The following is a 15,484-nucleotide window of genomic DNA, read 5'->3' as shown; positions in this document are numbered from 1 at the left end:
CTTATTCAACTTAATCAATATGCTATGTTTATTCTCTTTTATATACAAGGGGATTTTCAAGTCTGAGTCCACATAGTTAGGAGACCAATTTTCAAATTGCAAGGACATTTGATTCATCCATAACTACATGAGTTATATTGAGAAAAAAAAACAATAAAGTATTCCTTTACCAAGTGTAGATCTAAGGTTTTAGACACTTTAAGGGTTAAATGTTTGATTTAAGCAAGAGATTATTTAAACACAGTAAATATCTTTAACTCAAAGGGTGTTTTATATGCCTATATATAAACCTTAAACTTGTGTTCCTTGAAATTTGATATTTTTCTTTGTGTGGGAAGAATTAATTCACTTTGGCTCTAAGCTGTAAAAGAGTGAATGTCACAGGAGGAAAGGCTTGAATTCTCATAATCCCTAAGAGGAGTTATGGTAGCAGATATTGGATAAGATACATTTCTAAAGGGCCAATGCCATTTAGTAAGAGAAAATAGTATAGACTAATGAATTTTGAGGTCCCTTATGCAATTAATGGTTTCAAGTGATGTCTTCTGTGGTCTTTCTTATTTGTTATATTAGCTTTGTTAAAATTATTTACTTACTTTGTATTTAAACAGATTTTTTAACACTATAGCTTCCACATTTCAATACAAGCACAAAATCTCAATATTTTAGGGAATCACTAGAGAATGATAGTAACAATTTATTTTATGTAATGAAACCCTCACAAATATCAGGAATCATCTAATAATGTGAGAGTCAGGTTGCATTCTAAAGTCTTTGTTTTAGAAGCCAAGAAGCTCAAGGCAGAAATATTTTAGTTCTTTTTTAGCCTCACATATATGACTTGTCTTTTATGATAAACACAATAGGTGTTTTGTATTTATTTTTTTAATAATGAATATACCCCCAATATAATATTTCTCTCTCTCTCTCTCTCTCTCTCTGTATTTATATATATATATATATATATATATATATAAATATATATATAAAGGCTAGGCAATTTTCCCAGACTTTTAAAATGTATTTTTCTTACATTAAAACACTTGTTATTTTACCCCTCTAAGGTCAGTAAGTACCATAGTCTCATTCTGGTATTACTGATAAGAAGATGGAGGCAGACAGGGCTCAGATGACATATCCATTACAGCAGAGAACACTAATGACAGCTCTGGGATCAGAACTCAGAAGTTCCTGGCTCACCGACTTACAGCTTGCACATTTGTTTAAAGTAAAAATATCACCAATGATCTGACTGTAAAATTCAACAGTGTCTCTCATCATGATATCTGAATTCTCTCTTTAATTAACAACAACAACAACAAAATAACAGTAATTGAAAAACACCTGTATGTTTCATTTTCACAAAGATCCTAAAACTGAGAACTTAATCCTAAGTGGAAAAGTTTCCAAGCAGTTAAGTGCCTCAAAAAGCTAACTCAGATGATACGTGGCATATTGCTGCGAAAATTTCAAGGGAGTTTGAGGCCTGGATTGAACGTGGGAAAAACTCCCAGTCCATCTGGTTATAAACATTTTATGTGGAGTTTTTCTTTATGTTTTCTTCCATGGAGATGTACATGCTAGAGAGAGAGAGAAAGAAAGAGAGAGGAGGGAGAAAAGAAGGAACAAAGGAAAGGAAAGAAAGAAAGAAAAGAGAGAGAGGAAAGAAAGAAAGAGAGAAAGAAAGAAAAAGAAAGAAAGAAAGAAAGAAAGAAAGAAAGAAAGAAAGAAAGAAAGAAAGAAAGAAAGAAAGAAAGAAAGAAAGAAAGAAAAAGAAAAAGAAAGAAAGACAGAAAGAAAGAGAATGAGGAAGGGAGGGAGGGAGGGAAGAAGAAAGGGAGGGAGGGAGGGAAGAAACTAATGAACAAAAAGAAATCAGGACTTTTACTTTTAAATGGAAGTGTGTAATAAATAGTGCCTTTTTCAAAACAATAACACAACAACCTGAATGCCTAGAATGAGTTAATTAAACCATGTGAAGATAGCCATTTATTCTTTTTATGAGCAGATTTCTCTTCCCTTTAATTAAATATATGTTGATTCCTAATACAGCAAAATGCAGAGGTTAGCTTGTGCAACATTCCAATGTTCTCAAATTTCAGTTCTTGAAACTGAATTTGCCTATAGCTGAATGAAATGAGATAGAAATAATTCTCTCCAATCAGAGAAAATTGTAGATGAGTTTACAGGGATAATTTCAGCCCAATACTTTGAAGGAATCTATCCCCATTTCTATACACACACAAAAAAGGTTGAGTGGTCTTCCTTTCCTTTAAATTACAGCCTACTCTAGAAGGATATTTTCTTTATTTATAGTGTATCTTCAAGACTGGGACAACTTCAATCAAGTCACATGTACAAAAGAGTGGTGGTTGGAAGTGGGGACAGGACACCACTAGTGTGGTGAGGTGTGGAGCAAGCCGGGAGAGGAAGTCCCTGACATGGCAACAATACTCTTTAGTCTTGACTATGCCCTCACCCACAATTTTAGTTTTTATTGATTTTATTTATTTATTTTAGAGAAAGAGAGAGAGAGAGAGAGAGCACACACACATGCATGCAAGAGCAGGGGCAGGGGCTGAGAGAGGGACAAGCAGACTCCTGGCTGAGTGCAGAGCCCCATGGGGGGCTCAATCCCAGGACCCTGAGATTATGACCTGAGGTGAAATCGAGAGTCAGATGCTTAACTGACTGAGCCACCCAGGAGCCCCCACAATTTTAGTTTTTAAAGCAAAAAAGGATGAAAATGGAAAAAGAGCATACAGGAAAATAAATGAAGAAGGTGGGTAAAAATGGACATCAAGGGTAACACTACAATTTGACTTGCAAATTCTTAAGTGTAGCCACTCCCTTATCAACTCTCATCAAACACTGCCTGCTACATTAAGTACTCTAAATGCAGTGGAGTGTCCTTAAACAGCATTTGTGATGGAACAGAATTCAGCATGTGAGCCAAAGTCAAAGAATTCTCATTCGCAAAAGTAAATCATTATAAGTCACCCTGTATGAGTCTCTAGAATATGGTTACAGCAAAGTCCCATGTATGTGTGCTTGCACATGCATGTGTGTAACGTGTTGCTTCCTAGATTGCCAACTTACTCCAGAGAAGAGAGGAAAATATCCAGTATATAGAAATGTGAATTGTGTATTTTAGACTTTAGTTCCGCCATAAGTTTCACTTTTTATTACTAAAATTTTAGTACTGAAAATCACTTCTGCAATATTTGGAGTATTGCTCACACCAACATTCTGTCTATTGGGGGTGGTCAGTGTCCAACCTTGCCATAAGAGTGTTTCTCTAGAGTGATTTTTTTGGCAATCAACACAGAAGAAAAATTCAAAAGAAGTATTATTCATCAGATGTCCATTCTATGCAGTGTTAGACTCATTATGTAAAATATTCATAATGTTATTTAAGATATTCAGTATAAAAAAAAAAGTAGGTCCAAATTAAAATGTACAGTCTGAGTATGTGCCTCATGTAGACCCAATGTTTTCCAGTTAAAAAGTAAGGTAAAATTGTACTATAATTTTTATAATATAATGTCAAATGCCAAGTGAATTATTATTTATTTTGTGGCCCCAAAAGTGAGAGAGAGACATATTTTATTTTAAACTTTTTTTTACATTACCATTTTTACTGATCTTTTTTCCATTTTTCATATCAGGCAATTAAATGCATGTTCTGTCTTCTGGCAAGGTGAATAAAAATTAAATATTCATTTAAATAATCTGCATGCTTATGTTCAACAATCCACATCTAAAATATTATTAATGTGTTAAATTATTAAACATAAATCACAAGACTAAAACTTTCAGCTTGTAAAAGTCACCAAGGTAAGTCATGGCAATCTCAGTGTCATTTAGTTTTCTATTATATAAATTGAATTTTTAAAAAGGCATGTAGAATTCATTTACATAAAAATAGCTATACAAGAGTAATTATTTCATTACAGAAATTCAAAACAACATACTCTATTCATTTGTCACAATAAAAAACAATTTTGTAATAATACTATTAAGTCTTTAGATTTCAGTTTTCTCTGAATAAGTCTTATTTTTCTTGAAGTGTAAATATCCAAACACTGAACGTTGTTTTTTGGTTGTAAAAATAGCTTGTGCACACACGTGTGCTACAAAGAGTAACACAAATGTGTTGAAAAGAATAAGAATAAAAGAAGCTACATGAGGAATCTGATCATGGATATTCCGTTTAAAAAAATTTAAGTAACATGATGCTACATTAATCTAGACTTTCTAAGTACTGATTTTCACTTATTTTAGTATGAGACCTGGAGATAATCATCAAAAATATGTTTCCAATAACTATAACATTTACGAGGAATTAAAAGATTCATTGACTAATACAAATGTACCCTAAAGCTTCATTTGTGAATCTGTTCACTTGTCGCCAAAGCCGGTGCCCTGGCATGCAAGCATGATCTTTTCTGTGATGTCTCACACAAACTATGGCACTTTAATAAATGATCACATTTGAAAATGTAAATGTACTTCTCTCAAGGAAAGATCAAACAGAATTCTTGTTTAATTCATGTTATGAATATACTTTTCAGTTCAAATACTCTTTCAAGATGTTTTCCTGGTGAAAGTCATATATCACATATACATAAACATACAGGGAGTGAGTGTGAAAAACTATGCTGGAGAAGTTTTACACTTTGCAAGTCATTTAATGAGAGTCTGAAAACACATAGGGAAGACTCATAAGCCTGTGTGAAGTGAGACTCATTTTAATGAAAACCTCTCTCACACACCTCATTTGTAGAATTATACTGAGCAGCTTAAATTCCTCATCAGTCACTTAGAGTTTAAGCTTACTGAAAAGCATTCTGCACCACAAAATGCCCCTTTTCCTTTCTCCTAGCTTCGCTACTACTGAGTTTTTGTTCTCAAGGCCATTGATTGGTTCTGACAAGAAAGGAAAGCCCTACAGTCAGCTACATGAAGGACTGATTGTCACTGCCCTTAAATGTCTCCTATCTGAAGGGATTTGTGAAATGATAGTTGTTCTGAAGGAGAATTCCTTCAGGCACGTAACATTTTTTCAAAGTTAAAATTTATCTCCTTATTTAGATGACCAAGAGCCCCTCTCTGACTTGAATTTTGTTGATTAGTTGGTCTGGAAAAACCAGTAGTAAAACATATGTATTTTTCTAAGTGTAAATTCACCAGAACAAACCACTCAAAGTCAGTATAAAATACAATAAGCTGTAAAGTGTGCTCTGGCTGAGAAAAAGGACAACAAAATTTTGTAGATCAAATGTGAAAAATACAATTACTTATTTATAGCTTGTCGGGCATATTCCCAGAACACGTTTTGTTTCTGTTTTCCACAACTTCAGGAAACTTTGAAACACTACACCAAACCTACAATTTTCTTGCACCTTAGTTGAGCACCAGACTTAAAATAAATTTTTTGTTTTAAAGTATCAAGAATTTCCAGAGAAATTCCAGAAACGTTAAATATTGAGTTTGGACGACCAGTTGAATCTTTGTTGATTTATTTGAAGACACTGTAATTCATTTTTTTTATAAACTGGATTACTTCTGCTATCAATTCATATTTCTCGTTGAAATGACCATAATTTTCATTGCCAAATACAGTATTTTAGTCCCAAATAAATTAAAGCTTATGCAAATATAAATTAACATTAATAATATGTTTTGATTATCCTTGCTGTCATTATTTATCTATGACCTGGCCAAAAGTATATTTTGCATAATTCTATGATTTTGCCAGCTACCAAAGGGTACTTCTTGATAGCTGTTTCCACTTCTTCCCTACAGTCTCTACTTGTCATAGACTCTTCTACCCCTTTGGACCCTCAAAATGCCCTTGACCATATTTGTGCTTTAGTTTATTTCCTTTCTACAGCACCCCCCAAATAAAAACTGAATTATCTGACATTAGCACACCTGAACCACTGAAAAATCTGCTTTCTCTCTGCAAGTAAAATGAACAGACAGATTTCCTTGGTATAATTAAAAGGTAGTAGAAAACATTTCAAAAAATAACCACAGAATCCTATTTTTCTCATAAGCTCTCTTGGAAAAGTTCTACTTGCCAATCATATTGGGCATTCTGAAGACCACCTTATATGAGGGCTGTCAGTGGAGTAGCACATTTTTTAAAACACTTTCAATATGTATTGATGGGTGCAATTCCTTAAGGCTTGTTAGTACAATTTAATGCTTTTTTTAAAGATTTTATTTATTTATTTGACAGAGAGATAGAGAGCACAAGTAGGCAGAGCGGCAGGCAGGGGCAGAGGGAGAAGCAGGCTCTCTGCTGAGCAGGGAGCCCGATGCAGGGCTCAATCCCAGGACCCTGGGATCAGGACCTGAGCTGAAGGCAGCAGCTTAACCGACTGAGCCACCCAGGCACCCCGTTTAATTCTCTTTAGTGTAAAATTAATGGGTTATTTTATTTCGGTGTATTTAGAATGCCAAATACAAAAGAAAAAGAAACCTTTCCTGCATTTCAAATCACTTAACCAATGTATGTAACTCTAGAAGTTCAAAATTCACCTATGTGAAAAAATTGTTTTCAAGAAATTCATAAAGTAAAACACTAAGCAGAGGATTTTTGATTTTAAGGATATGATCATAAATGATAGAGATGGTAAGCCTAACATAAATTTTGTGATATGGTGATTTACAATAAGGAATATATTTTAGTCCTCATCCCAGGTCCTGGAACAGAGCTCCTAAAACCTTTGGAATTTCCTAAGTGATAAGAGGAATAAAGGTGTCTTGTTATTCATAACAAGCCCCTTTCAACCATACCTGAGTTTCTTTTAATGAGGTAACTTTTGGAAAACCCCTAAGGATGGGGGCTGATTATCAGGTGATTAGATAGTTGGGACCTTTTGTCTAAGCCCTCTCCTTCCACCTCCAGGGAGGGGAGAGGAACTGGTGATTAACCATCAATGACTAATGACTTACTAAATATTGGTTTTTTAGTGAAGACCCCATAAAAACCACAGGACAGGGTTCTCAGAGTTTCCAGGCTGGTGAACATGTTTGGACATGCTGAGAGTGATACACCCTGGAGGGCACACACCTTGGCCTTGGCATCTCTTCCATCTGGCTGTTCCTGATGGAATTATCTTTTTATAATAATCCCAAAATCTAGTAAGCAAACTATTTTCCTGAGTTCTATGAGCAGCTTCAGCAAAATAATTGAATCTGAAGAGAGGGTTTCAGGAACCTCTGATTCAGAGTCAGTGGGTCAGAAGCACAAGTAATAGCCTGGACTTGGCATCTGGCATCTGAAGTGGTGGGTGGAGGTAGTTGTGTGGGCCTGAGCCCTTAACACCTGTGATCAATCTTAATTTCAGTTAGATAGTGCCAGAACTGAATTGAGCTGTAGGACACCCAAATAGTGTGGGAGAATTGCCTGCCATAGGAAAACTCCCCACGTTATCTGGTCCCAGACATGTCAGAGTGAAGTATTAAGATTAGAGGAGACACACAGGAGAATGATGGAAATTGTAGACCTGGCATAAAATCTGCATGGCTTATATATTCTATTTAAATATCCTACTTCTACTACATACATGGTGGGGGCTATGAATCATATATTCATTAATCACTTATGCAAAACCTAGCTATTGTATGTTCTGATATATTCTGGATATTAAAAATTCACGATTGCCACAACACTGTATTAAGATAAAAAACAAAATGTTTCCTTTATGCCAATAAATTATATAAATTGTATGGATTTTAAGAAGAAATTATCTTCATATATAACTTTTTAAATTAAAAAATAAATTGAAAAATTGTAAAATAAATGCTATAATTGAAAATTATGTAAAATAACTATTTTGCCTTATCTATGTATACCAAGAGGTATAAAACCTGAAGTATCCATCTTGTTAGTTTCAGTTCACATGTTAAAAGTGAGCTGACCATTAGCATATTGGTTTGTAGTTGTTCTGATTGATTGATTCATTCCTTTATATAATATATATTAACTAAAACTTCCTAGGGAACAGAGATGCAAAAGTAACATTTCTCCCGTTATTTACTACTGTAGCACCCTCATTTTTCAGACGGTCTCTCAATCTATTGCTGAAAGTCCCCAGGAGATGGATCCCAAACAACTTCTTCCCACAACCAATGGCCACTTTTTCCATTCTTATACCGCCCCCTTTTTATACACACTCCAGGGACTGTAGTTCTTTTGTTGCCATCAATGACCAATGTGCTGAAATAGTAAAAATAAAGAACAAAAATAACTTGGGTCATCTAGATCACCGATGTGCAATAGTAAGAGGTTCTCTTACTTTTTAAAATATACCCAGAATTCACTCACTTCTCCCTGCCTCCACTGCTGTAAGGACAGTGAGGATCATCACCATTACATGTAAATAATCCATGTATTTATTTTGTCTGTGATTAAGTGCTTGTCTCATCTCCTGGAATTAAGTTGCCTAAACTACTTGTTCCCATTTCACTTTGTAGTTTCTTTGCCATTATATTTGCAATATTAGAATTGTTTGATGGAATTTAGCTTACCCAAAAAAATAATCACTACAAGGGCAGGACGATGAATTTTTTTTTTTGTAAACCCATGCAAATAATCAGGACTTACTAAATTGTGAATAGTCGGGCGCCTGGGTGGCTCAGATGGTTAAGCGTCTGCCTTCGGCTCAGGTCATGATCCCAGGGTCCTGGGATGGAGTCCCGCATTGGGCTTCCTGCTCCTTGGGAGCCTGCTTCTCCCTCTGCTTCTCTCTCTCTCTCTCTCTCTCTGTCTCTCATGAATAAATAAATAAAATCTTTAAAAAATAAAAAAAAACAAATTGTGAATAGTCATAGTATCCTAAGATAAATTCATTCTTTTATTGTTAAATGAATTTACTATTATATGCATGTTAAGTGTTATGTTAGACTTAGCATTATGTCAGATTTAGTATTAAAAATCAAGGCTTAAAGATGGAAAGCCCCTTTCACTAAAAAGACACATGGAGATTAAGATTTTGAATAAATATGGGGCGCCTGGGTGGCTCAGTTGGTTAAGCGACTGCCTTCGGCTCAGGTCATGATCCTGGAGTCCCGGGAAAGAGTCCCGCATCGGGCTCCCTGCTCCGCGAGGAGCCTGCTTCTCCCTCTAACCCTCCCCCCTCTCATGTACTCTTTCTCTCTCTCTCATTCTCACTCTCTCAAAATAAATAAATAAATCTTTTAAAAAAAAGATTTTGAATAAATATTTCTTCTGTGCGCCTGGCATGATTATTTGTTTGTGAGGTTTCTTTCCCCCTCCTGATACAAAACACGTGGTGTCTTTTTGAATACCACTTCTCCAGCTCCAATTCCCTGAAACAATCTAAATGTCTTATAATTCAATTCAACTCTAACACTAACTACTTGGAATTAGTGTCAGACTTCACAGGCTTATGGCTCATTCCCCAAGACTGCCTTCACTTTAGATGCCAATTGCAAGTATCAGGTCACCTGTACTTCTGACTGGCCAGCTATAAACTGAGGTTCCCACAACCCTTTTAGAAAACTTGCTAGAATGCTTCACAGAACTCAGAAAGACACTCTATTTTGTTTAACAGTTGATCATAAAGGATATAAATGAATAGCCAAATCTGAATATTTATATAGGGCAGAGTCCAGAAGCATCCCCAGAGCAGAATCTTCTATTTCCACGAAGTTCAGATGTGCCATCCGCCCAGCACATGGATCTTAGCCAATCTGGAAGTACCCCAAACGACATTTAAAGATTTTTATGGAGGTTCCATTACATAGCATAATTGATTATATTATTGGCCACTGGTGATTACCTCAATCTCTTGTCCCTCTCCCCTCCCAGGAGGTTGGTGGGTGGGGCTGAAAATTACAAGCTTGTAATCAAGGCTTGTTTTGGTGACCATCCTCCATCCTGAAGATCTCTCAGGATCCGCCTAAGAGTCGCCTCATTAGAACAAAACACAATCCTATCACCCTTAAAAATCAGGAAATTCCAAGGACTTTAAAGCTATGTGCCAGTAACTAAGGACAAAGACCAAAGGTCTTTCTTACTATACCAGAGTGTTTGTGTGTGTGTTTATGTGCATGTGTGTGTGTGTGTGTGTTAGAACACAATGCTTTTGCTTTTATTTCATATTTTCAGCATTTAATGGTCCTTATCAGGAAGGTGGAAACATGTAGCAATTTGCCAGGAAGTCAAGCCTTCCAATTTTAAGGCTCTGCAGTGCACACTCAGTTCTTTCTTAATTCCCGCTGAGAATCATGAGAAACAGTAGTACCGAATCAAAACATTCACTGAATTCAAAGTTTTTTTATTCCAGTTGTCAGATTCCAAAATACATCCAAATGGATTCCAAGAATGATGAAATGAGAGCCCTGTTTTTTTTTTTTTTTGCTTTTTTTTTTAAGATCTATCGATTTATTTGAGAGAAAGAGTGCACATGCAAGTGGGTAAGGGGCAGAGGGAGAACAAGAGAATCTCAAGCAGACTCCCCACTGAGTGGCTGAGCATGAAGCCTGATGGGAGGTTGGAGGGGGGAGGTTGATCTCCTGACCGCCCCAACCTGAGATCCTGACCTGACCTGACTGAAATCAAGAGTCAAATGCTTAACCGACTGAGCCACCCAAATGCCCTGTTTAAAACTTCCTAAGAACTTAAAATTTAAAAACTTTAAACTTCAATTTTTTAAAAGCAAAAACAATTGGGTGCCTGGGTGGCTCAGTTGGTTAAGCGACTGCCTTCGGCTCAGGTCATGATCCTGGAGTCCCAGGATCGAGTCCCGCATCGGGCTCCCTGCTCAGCGAGGAGCCTGCTTCTCCCTCTAACCCTCCCCCCTCTCATGTACTCTCTCTCTCTCTCTCATTCGCATTCTCTCAAAATAAATAAATAAATCTTAAAAAAAAAATAAAATAAAAGCAAAAACAATTACAGGAAAAGAAAATTCCGAGGGGCTGTTTGTCGTTACAAGTGTCTTCATGTGATCTCTCTCCAAGTTAACTACCAAGGAATTTAGGAGCCTAGTGACTGTTCTTTTTATCATATCAAAAAGTGAGCTTAAAAAAAAAAAAAGTACCAGCTAATGATGAGAGCAGAGTATAGCAGGGCTAAGGACCTGCTATTCATTTCCCAGGCTGGTAGAGAGTAATTAAATATGGTTCCAAAACTAAATGAGGGTGGTCGGAGACTCTTTCCAACTTCACCTGATGGCCTCTGGTCCAAGTGAAGAAGTGTCACAGAAAATGTCAGTGGTGACAGTGCAGAAAGGAATCTGACAAGGAGGAAAGAAAAAGCAGCACTCCTAGATAAAGGTAGGAGAGAGAAGATATGGGAAAAGCCCTAAATGCCTTACAAGAGGCCTATTTTAGAAGGGAAGGGGTTAAAATTTTGGCTTCAGTCAAGAGTGGTAGTGGAGGAGAGTGGGGAAAGGACAATGGTTTGGAAGGTGGGCATAGTTTTAAGACTAAAAAAAAAAACAACAACCAAGAAACCAGAGGTGCAAAAAGGTACCCCTACATGCCCAACACCAGTCCCCCAGTTTGAAACCTGAAACATTTACTTCTAAGGAACCACCCCAAGCTAGACGGCTCTTTCAAGGAAGGAGAGAGGCAGGGGGAAGTGATGGGAGAGAAAGAAGAGACCCAGGCCATATCATCAGCATAATAATTGTGTGATGTGTCTTTTCACAGTTGAGTTAGATCTGACCACAGATTATGATGGAAATCAATTTAAATCTATTTTCTTGATCCTAGAAGTTCAAAGTGGACAGTAGTTACTCTGGACATGGTTGTTTGTTATATCACAATTTATCCTTTTCAAATAGACAAAATATTAGTATATTGAGAGTATCTTCAGATAAATTGTGTTGAATGGGAGTCTCCTTTCTAGTACTTTCAGGTCTGTAAGATGTATCTAGAAGATTTACTAATGTGGACAATGGAGACTGCTTAAATCAAATAGAGAGGGAGGGGTGCGACTGCACTTTTTGATTTTGACTAATTGCCGTAACACTGTTCTTCATGTGGCTGAGAATTTCATTTTTTTTTTTCTTTCAGCTGCTGCAGCTGTTTAGGACAATGTTGCTACTCTATGAATTCTGCCATTTTGCTAGCCCTGATATGGCTCTTGAGTTTCCCCACACCATTAGAATTATTAACTCCATCCATATTAATTGTTGTTACATATCTTCAAAGGGAAGTAGAGTTGCTTCTGAGTATTGAGGCCCGCATTCTATTTAAGGCTATATATTAGGTTTTCATAAATTTTTCTTGGAGGCTAGAAGGGTGCTGACAATCCTGACTCCATCTTGCTGATGCTTATGCAATGGCCTCCCTTGAGACCATGTGTTCCAGGCCTCTTGGAGGTTAATGTATGCCCCGACCAAAATGTGGGAAGACTTTTTCTGATCGTCCCTAAAGTTGTTTAGATAACCAGTAGAGATAATATAGTTTGTTCCCCTCCCTCCCCTCTGGTGCACAGATGGCACCATGGGGTCTGTTAAATGTTAGACCCTTTAACCTCACCACCATGACCTCTATACCTTCTCTTGCTCTAAAAAATCTGTGGATTAAGGTCTGGGCTTGGTGGAGAATAGCTGTGTAGCACCTGAATCTTCATTTGCCAGATTCCCTGTCAGTAAGTTACCCGGAATAAAATTCTGCGTAAACAGTATGGAATAGCCTACTTTATTTTCCCATCTCAAAGTGCCTTTTCAGTTTGGAGGAGACTTTACTGTCCCTCCTCCACCTTCTAACAGATGCCCGTTTGGATTTTCTGTCCATCTTGTGTTATAGCTGTCATCTTCTACACCCTAAACTAACCTTGCCATCCCCTACTCTTTTTTTGGTCTTCTTTGAATTCTTCCAACTCAATGGGACTTTTACTCCATGCCATCTTGAGTCACTGTCCTCACAGGCTGGCCTTTTACATGTAAAGTATGAACTTAATAATGAATTTGTGACCACCAAAAGCCCTTAGTTTAACCAATTCCTCAAGTTGGACTGTACTTGTAAGATTAAACATGTCACAGATGGATGACACTGGTCACAAAAGGAACATAACTGATGTGTGCTACTAGCAGTTGCTAAGAGGTCTGTTTTTTGTTTGTTTTAGTTTTCCTAAAGGAGAAAGGCATAGGAGTTTAGTAGTGAATAAATATTAACTCTGGAATAAGATAAACCTTGCATCAAATCATGTTTTTTTCCAACTGTGTCACTTACGTAGAGACGCATATATACGTAAAATATGATCTTCAGTTACATTACCTGCAAGTTAAAATATGGCTGGCATAAGTTTTACAGTCTATTGTTTAAAAAGATAACTACAAAATGATATTGCATTTGGTTGGAGTCATGACAATAAATGAAGCTGGAAAATGAAATTGATGGCAAAGTTTGGGAAGGCAACTTAGGTGGGGATAAATGCTTTTGGTTTCCCACTTCATAGGTTATATACAATAATGGGCTACAGTTGAACACCGTTGATGTTTGCTAGAAACCCCTAATGGAAGCTTTAAGGACATCCTAGACATATTATAAACAAGGTGGCAACTAAGGGAAAAGTCAGAAATTCTTAGATATTTAGAATATCTATTTTTACTTGACGCTACAGATATATCTTAGAACTGTACTTTAACAGTTATGACCAGGTTCTGTGATTTGAGTCTCCATAGGACTTCTTGCTATACATGGCAAAATGCTTTTAAAATTAAAGTAACTGTAGACCAGATAAAAGGAATTTCCTTCTTTTAATAACCAGTATTCTCCTCTATTGCCTATAATAATTCATTATTTTGCTATTTGATAGAGCCTAACAGTGAAGGTCACATCAAAGCCCATCTTGGTTAAGACTGCCGATCCTTCTTCCAGCCTCCAGCTGTTTGACACAAAGTGTGAAGTTCAATTAGGGAGGGAAAAAGAAATATATATATATATATATATATATATATATATATATATATATATATATATAGTCTATGCATCGTTTGCCAAGTTTCCACATTATAGCTCAATAACTTACTGTCAAGAAAATGTCAAACAATAAATAGACATTTTCTTCAGAGGTGAAAATTGTCAAGGGTCCTTTTATCCCTCCTTTAACATAATAGGCCTTGCATAGATTTCTCTCTCCCTGCAACAGAAGAGATTTTGTACTGTCTCCAGGAAGCTTCGGAGAATGATTATTTTCCCATGAAATGAGTCATTAAAAGGCACATAGCCATACTTAACTGCATACGTGTCAGCATTAGAGTGAATATGATGAGGCATTTTATCCAGTTTTTCTGAAGATTATTTGTAGGCATAGCAAAAGAACATTAACACTGCTAAGTCTGTTGGGTAGATGAGGAAGACTTAGTTCTTGCTAGTAAAACAGAGAACCTTCATTTTATTAAATTTATTGCACTTAAAATTCCCTCATATATCACATTTTAAATCCCCACTGAAAATTCTGTATGGTCAATATTAAATGTTCACACATTCAAATGAATACTAACATTATTTTCTCTCATTACAATCAAACTCTTTTTCCAAAAGAACTAATATAAACTCATGTTCCCCAATAAAAATTATTGTAGTGGGGATGTGACTGTGGTAAGTAATATCCTGTATACCTTAAATTGCTTGTGATGCCACATTTTCCAGATTCCCTAGAAATTAAAATAAGTATATTTTCGTATGTATTCATTGATTTTTGGCCCAAGATAACATCATTTAGTACATTTATATTTCTTTCATATCCTGTGACCTTGATTTCAACATGGATCTCTTACTCACAGCTTTTCACTCATTCAGTCACGCTCTAAATTTAAACCATGAATTCTTAGGAGTTAAACAGTTTCTACGTGGAGAGAGTAAAATAAGAACAGGGACTCTAGGTTAGATTTTTTCTTTCTTTCTTTTTTGTTTTTAATTGAAGTGCAAATATACTAAAGGTAAACCCCATGAATCCTCACAAAATGAACAAACTCAGGAAACGACAGGCAAGGTCAAGAAATACAACATAATGTGTAGCCAAGAAGATCCCTTGTAACCATTCTCAACCACTGTCCCAGTCCTCTTCACAAAAGGTAACAAACATCATTTTATAATGCCATATAAATAGTCTTGCACTTTATATAAATGGAATTGTATGGCACACATGATTTTTTTAAGACAATTTTTTCTAGAGTAGTTTTATGTTTATAGTAAAATTGACAGGAAAGTACAGAGATTTCCCATATACCTCCTGATCCTGTACATGGACAGCCTGCCCCACTCAACATCCTCCCCTGGAGCAGTTCATTTCCTATAAATGATGAACTTATCAATAAAGTCCATAGTTTACAAAAAAATTTCTCTACAAAATTTTTCTCTACAAAAATTTCTCTACAAAAATTTTATAGGTATGGACAAATGTATAATGACATACATCTACCATTTTAGCATCACACGGAGTATTTTCACTCCCCCCCAAATCATCTGTGCTCCACCTGCCCATCCTTCC

This window comes from Eumetopias jubatus, unplaced genomic scaffold (assembly GCF_037043125.1).
Source record: "Eumetopias jubatus isolate StellerSeaLion01/CBP00866 unplaced genomic scaffold, mEumJub1_p1.0 scaffold_4, whole genome shotgun sequence".
NCBI classification, from domain to species: Eukaryota; Metazoa; Chordata; class Mammalia; order Carnivora; family Otariidae; genus Eumetopias; species Eumetopias jubatus.
This window is presented reverse-complemented; position numbering follows the sequence as displayed.